This window comes from Triticum dicoccoides, chromosome 2B (assembly GCF_002162155.2).
Source record: "Triticum dicoccoides isolate Atlit2015 ecotype Zavitan chromosome 2B, WEW_v2.0, whole genome shotgun sequence".
NCBI lineage: Eukaryota > Viridiplantae > Streptophyta > Magnoliopsida > Poales > Poaceae > Triticum > Triticum dicoccoides.
The window spans coordinates 172,730,106-172,736,637 of NC_041383.1; positions in this window are offsets into that span (position 1 = coordinate 172,730,106).

Genomic DNA, 6,532 nt, shown 5'->3' on the forward strand with positions numbered 1-6,532 from the left:
GAGGAGTGGGAAGAGGATCGCGACGAGGAGGAGGAAGACGATGAGGAGACGAACCTCCTGGGCAGCCATTGCCCGGCGCGTCGGCGGTGGGCCGGGGCCGGAGCCGCCGGGGAAGGGTATGCCAGTGGCGGCTCGTTGCCGCCCTTGAGGTGCGCCAGCACGTCGTCGAGCGTGCGGCTGGGGACACCCCACCACACGCGGCGCCCCTCGCTGTTCTTCATGCCGCCCACCACCGGCGCCCCGTTGGTGGACGCCAGCCTTTGCTCTTGTCGGCGCTCGAAGTACGCCGCCCACGCCGAGTGGTTGTCGGCAGCGTACTGGGGCAGAGCGCGCTGCTCGTCGGCGAGGAAGGCGCGCGCGAGCTCGACCTCGTCGGCGAAGTAGGCGGGCCACGCCACGGCGTCGGGCAGTGGGGGAACGGGCACTCCCCCGTTGCTGAGCCGCCACACCGACGGTCCGGCGCGCATGTCTGGCGGCGCCGGGATGTTGGCCTCGAACAGGAGCCAGGACTCCTGCTCGCGAAGCAAGCGGCAGCCGAAGACGTTAGCCACTGCCTCGTCGCCGGGGAAGCGTTTGACCATTGGGGGCTGTCGGAGTGAGGGTGGACTCGGAGGCGGCGCACGGGAGAGGGAGAGGGAGGGCTTGGCGGCAGCAGTGCACGGCAGAGGGAGAGAGCTCGGCGGCTAGGGCTGGTGTGGCCTGAGGCGAGGGAGGGCGCCAACTTATATAGCCGCGCCCGTGTGTACGCGTGGCGGGAGGAGAGGCGTCGCCGCGCGGCCCTGTGACGCGCCGCCCATGAGGAATCAATGGTAAGGCTGACCGGCGGCGGCAGCGCTACAGCCTTGGCATTGATTCACGCAAGAACCAAGGCGATGAGGGCGACGAAGCGCCCGTCTCGCTGACTCGGCGGGCCCGCGACTACTTTGCGCCAAAACCACTCGCCTCGGCGCCCCTGGGCGCCCCCAAGCACACCGGGTTCGGCCTGGGTCCGCCGGCGCTGATTTCGGCCTAGGCCGGCAAAAATCGGGCTCGTGGGGGCGCGACTGGGCCGTTTTTTCGGCGTCGGCGCAAAAAAACCGCCTGGGGAGGCCGTTCTGGGGGCGCGGCTAGAGATGCTCTAAGAGCATCTACAACCAGACTTGGCAAATCTGCCCCCTCAAACGCCCGCAGATGCATCCGGGCAGCCCCTTGATGTCTACTACGCAACCTTCTTCTTGTAGACGTTGTTGGGCCTGCAAGTGCATAGGTTTGTAGGATAGTAGCAAATTTCCCTCAAGTGGATGACCTAAGGTTTATCAATCCGTGGGAGGCGTAGGATGAAGATGGTCTCTCTCGAACAACCCTGCAACCAAATAACAAAGAGCCTCTTGTGTCCCCAACACACCCAATACAATGGTAAATTGTATAGGTGCACTAGTTCAGCGAAGAGATGGTGATACAAGTGCAATATGGATGGTAGATATAGGTATTTGTAATCTGAAATAATAAAAACAGCAAGGTAACTAATGATAAAAGTGAGCGTAAACGGTATTGCAATAATAGGAAACAAGGCATAGCGTTCATACTTTCACTAGTGAAAGTTCTCTCAACAATAATAACATAGATAGATCATATAACAATCCCTCAATATGCAACAAAGAGTCACTCCAAAGCCACTAATAGTGGAGAACAGACGAAGAGATTATGGTAGGGTACGAAACCATCTCAAAGTTATTCTTTCGGATCGATCTATTCAAGAGTTCGTACTAGAATAACACCTTAAGACACAAATCAACCAAAACCCTAATGTCACCTAGATACTCCATTGTCACCTCAAGTATCCATGGGCATGATTATACGATATGCATCACACAATCTCAGATTCATCCAACCAACACAAAGTACTTCAAAGAGTGCCCCAAAGTTTCTACCGGAGAGTCAAGAAAACGTGTGCCAACCCCTATGCATAGGTTCATGGGCGGAACCCGCAAGTTGGTCACCAAAACATACATCAAGTGGCACGTGATATCCCATCGTCACCACAGATAAACACGGCAAGACATACATCAAGTGTTCTCAAATAAAGACTCAATCCGATAAGATAACTTCAAGAGGGAAACTCAATTCATCACAAGAGAGTAGAGGGGGGAGAAACATCATAAGATCCAACTATAATAGCAAAGCTCGCGATACATCAAGATTGTGCCATAGAGAGAGAGATCAAACACATAGCTACTGGTACATACCCTCAGCCCCGAGGGTGAACTACTCCCTCCTCGTCATGGATAGCGCCGGGATGATGAAGATGGCCACCAGTGATGGATTCCCCCTCCGGCAGAGTGCCAAAACGGGCTCCCGAGAGGTTTTTGGTGGCTACAGAGGCTTGCGGCGGCGGAACTCCCAATCTATCTTGATTATTGATGTTTTTAGGGTACGTGGACTTATATAGGCAAAAGAAGTCGGGGGAGCCTCTAGGGGCCCACGAGAGGGTAGGGCGCGCCCGGGGGGTGGGCGCGCCCCCTGTCTCGTGGTCTCCTCGATGATCTTCTAACGTGAACTCCAAGTCTCCGAGATCATATTCTTCCTAAAAATCACGCTCCCGAAGGTTTCATTCCGTCTGGACTCCGTTTGATATTCCTTTTCTTCGAAATACTGAAACACGCAATAAAACAACAATATGGGCTGGGCCTCCGGTTAATAGGTTAGTCCCAAAAGTAATACAAAAGTGTATAATAAAGCCCATAATCATTCAAAACAGATAATAAAATAGCATGAATGCTTCATAAATTATAGATACGTTGGAGACGTATCAGCATCCCCAAGCTTAATTCCTACTCGCCCTCGAGTAGGTAAATGATAAAAGAAAGAATTTACGAAGTGTGAATTCTAGAAGGTGCACAAGTTTGATCAATGATAATTTCAATCACCTTTTCTAACATGATTATATGTCATAACAGTAGTTCATCTCATAAAACTTCTCACGAACAAGCAACAAGCAATTCTGTAGGACCTTGAGAAGAGGTGTCTAGAGGGGGGTGATTAGACACTAAGTACCAAAGTTGCAGTTTTTAACTTCTTTAAGTTTAAGTGGAGTTTAGGCACAAGTTTAACATTCACAATACATAACGAGCAAGCATGCAAAGAGTATATGAGCAGCGGAAAGTAAAGCATGCAACTTGCAAGAATGTAAAGGGAAGGGTTTTGGAGTATTCAAACGCAATTGGAGACACAGATGTTTTTGTCGTGGTTCCAATAGGTGGTGCTATCGTACATCCACGTTGATGGAGACTTCAACCCACAAAGGGTAACGGTTGCGCGAGTCCACGGAGGGCTCCACCCACAAAGGGTCCACGAAGAAGCAACCTTGTCTATCCTACCATGGCCGTCGCCCACGAAGGACTTGCCTCACTAGCGGTAGATCTTCACGATGTAGGCGATCTCCTTGCCCTTACAAACTCCTTGGTTCAACTCCACAATCTTGTCGGAGGCTCCCAAGTGACACCTAGCCAATCTAGGAGACACCACTCTCCAAGAAGTAACAAATGGTGCGTTGATGATGAACTCCTTGCTCTTGTGCTTCAAATGATAGTCTCCCCAACACTCAACTCTCTCTCTCATAGGATTTGGATCTGGTGGAAAGAAGATTTGAGTGGAAAGCAACTTGGGTAAGGCTAGAGATTAAGATTCATATCGTAGGAATGGAATATCTTGGCCTCAACACATGAGTAGGTAGTTCTCTCTCAGAAAATGTATGCTGGAAGTGTAGGTTCGTTCTGATGGCTCTCTCCACGAATGAAGAGGACGTGGAGGGGTATATGTAGCCTCCACACAAAATCTAACCGTTACACACAATTTACCAAACTCGGTGGGACCGAATCAACAAACTCGGTCGGACCGATTTAGTAAATCTATTGACCGTTAGGATTTTCGGTGGGACCGACATGCAACTCGGTAGGACCGATATGGTTAGGGTTAGGGCATAACGTAATCTCGGTGAGACCGATTACACAAACTCGGTGAGACCGATTTTGGTAATTAGCTAACCAGAGAGTTGGTCAGGCAAACTCGGTGGGACCGATTTTGGTAATAAGTTAACCAAAGAGTTTGCATTGTAATCTCGGTAGTACTGATTGCTCAAACTCGGTGAGACCGATTTTGGTAATGGACATACACAGAGAGATTACAATCCCATCTCGGTGAGACCGAGATCCCTATCGGTAAGACCGATTTGCTTAGGGTTTGTGGCAGTGGCTAAGACATCTGAACTCGGTGGCGCCGGATAGAAAGAATCGGTGTGGCCGAGTTTGACTTTAGGTTTAGGTCATATGTGTGGAAGTGGGAAAGTAGTTGAGGGTTTTGGAGCATATCACTAAGCACTGTGGAGCAAGAAACTCATTAAGCAACACCTCATCCCTTCTTGATAGTACTGGCTTTTCCTATAGACTCAATGTGATCTTGGATCACTAAAATATAAAATGAAGAGTCTTGAGCTTGAAGCTTGAGCCAATCCTTTGTCCTTAGCATCTTGAAGGAGTTCCCACATCCTTTAGTCCATGCCACTCCATTGTTGAACTTATCTGAAACATACTAGATAAAAGTGTTAGTCCAACAAGAGATATGTTGACATTAATTACCAAAACCACCTAGGGAGCACTTGTGTTTTCAATCTCCCCCTTTTTGGTAATTGATGACAACATACATCAAAGCTTTAGATAAAGATATAAAGAATAGTAAGTAAAACTTTGGAAAGACATGTAACAAGCATAGGCTCCCCCTACATGTATGCAATCATGTGAATATGGAATATAGAGTCATGTGAGAGCATAACCATGATAGAGTAGACAATGTGTTACATGTATCTTGGCCATATGCATCGAAGCAAAGAATATTAAAGAAAATACCTTCATGCTCATGAGTCCTTCTTGCAAACAGTATGTACATCAGCAAGAATTCCTCATACACATGATTGTGATGCATATACTTACCTTGTAGTCTTGAGTTGGCTTAGGATGGAATGAACCTGCACAAACAAGGCTAGATAACACAGGTACATCTACTAGCCAGAGCAAACAGAAGAAACCACAAGAATACCAAGACTGGGATGACATGTAGAGAGTGAGTACTAAGTACCACATTGGATTAGACATGTCCCTAAGAGTAAAGATATGCAATAAATTTAAATGATTTCTTTCCCTTAGATGTCTTGCTCCCCCTGAATCTAGCATGGGATACTAGGAGAAGATAGGGAACAGAAAATCAGAGCTGAAAGATATAAATGAACAGAGCTAATGCAAATAAGCACATATGAACATGTCTTTCCCCTCAAGAAGACATGTGGCATCTCTCCTCTTGAACACCAAGCATCTGGGATCCTTGAGAAATACTTTCTACTTGAGTATTTTCTCCCCCTGGAGATCTCTTTCTCCCCCTATGGAGGTGATACTCTCTCTTTCTGATGTGATCTCTCTAAGTGATAAGCTTTGATGTGATCTCTCTCTCCCCCTTTGACATCAATTTCCAAGAAGGGTTCGATCCTTGAGTCACAGCACAAAGCATTTATATAAATGTGATGCTTGTAGAGGACAAGATTCATTGAGTGGAGCTGGATCAGAAGAAACACATAATAAGTGGCAAACTGTATTTCCTGTTGTGAAATCGGTGGCACCGGGTGGTATGCTTCGGTTGGACCGAAAACAACAAATCGGTGAAACCGAGTTCATCGCAGAGAAAACACTTGTCACCTCAGCTCACTAGACTAGTAAGATCTCACAAAGATTTGCAAGGAATTGGATGCAGAAAATGCAGAGCATACAGAAAGAAATCTAGATGAAGTTTTTTTTTGTAAGGGGAAACAAATATGCATGAGACAAATGCAAAAACACAGAAAAGAACACAAGAGAACTTCATCTAGAGATGGTCGGTGACAAAGTCACCTATGTTAGAGTATATTGACTTAGGAGTCAAGTGAAATCACTTGATCATAGGTCATACTCATCGTTTAAGCTCAAAATGGGGTTGCCATTTTTCATTTAAGCATCTTGATGTATTCACATCTTGTCGAGTTGCTTTAGCTCATGACTTGGAGTAAAGCTTCTCTAAGATGGAATAACATACCTTGGTTGGTGGTGTAGAACATGTAGTTGAACTTGTGTGGGTTGCTCAAGGTTGATGTAGCTCATCAAGAGTTGGGAGCACCACTTGGAATTTGAGTCCATATACCTACATGGGTTAGTTCTTGCAAGGAAGAGCACTTGTGTATCCAGAAATGACAATCATGAAGCTCAACATAGAATTTGTCAAAGGATATGTTTGAATGGTTCTGTGCTTCCTTGTCTTCAACCACCATAGTGTAGAAACTTGGTGATGTAGAGATTGCTCAAGATGTGAGTAGATTACAATCTCATGGAATTTGATTCAACCAAGTACCTACATGGGTTATATAACATGCAAGATGCAAATATATCCAAGACATAAGATCTTCATCATAAGAGAAATGTCAAGGATTAGTCATAAGCTCATGTCTTGCATGTGTCCAATGGAGTTTCTACTCCAA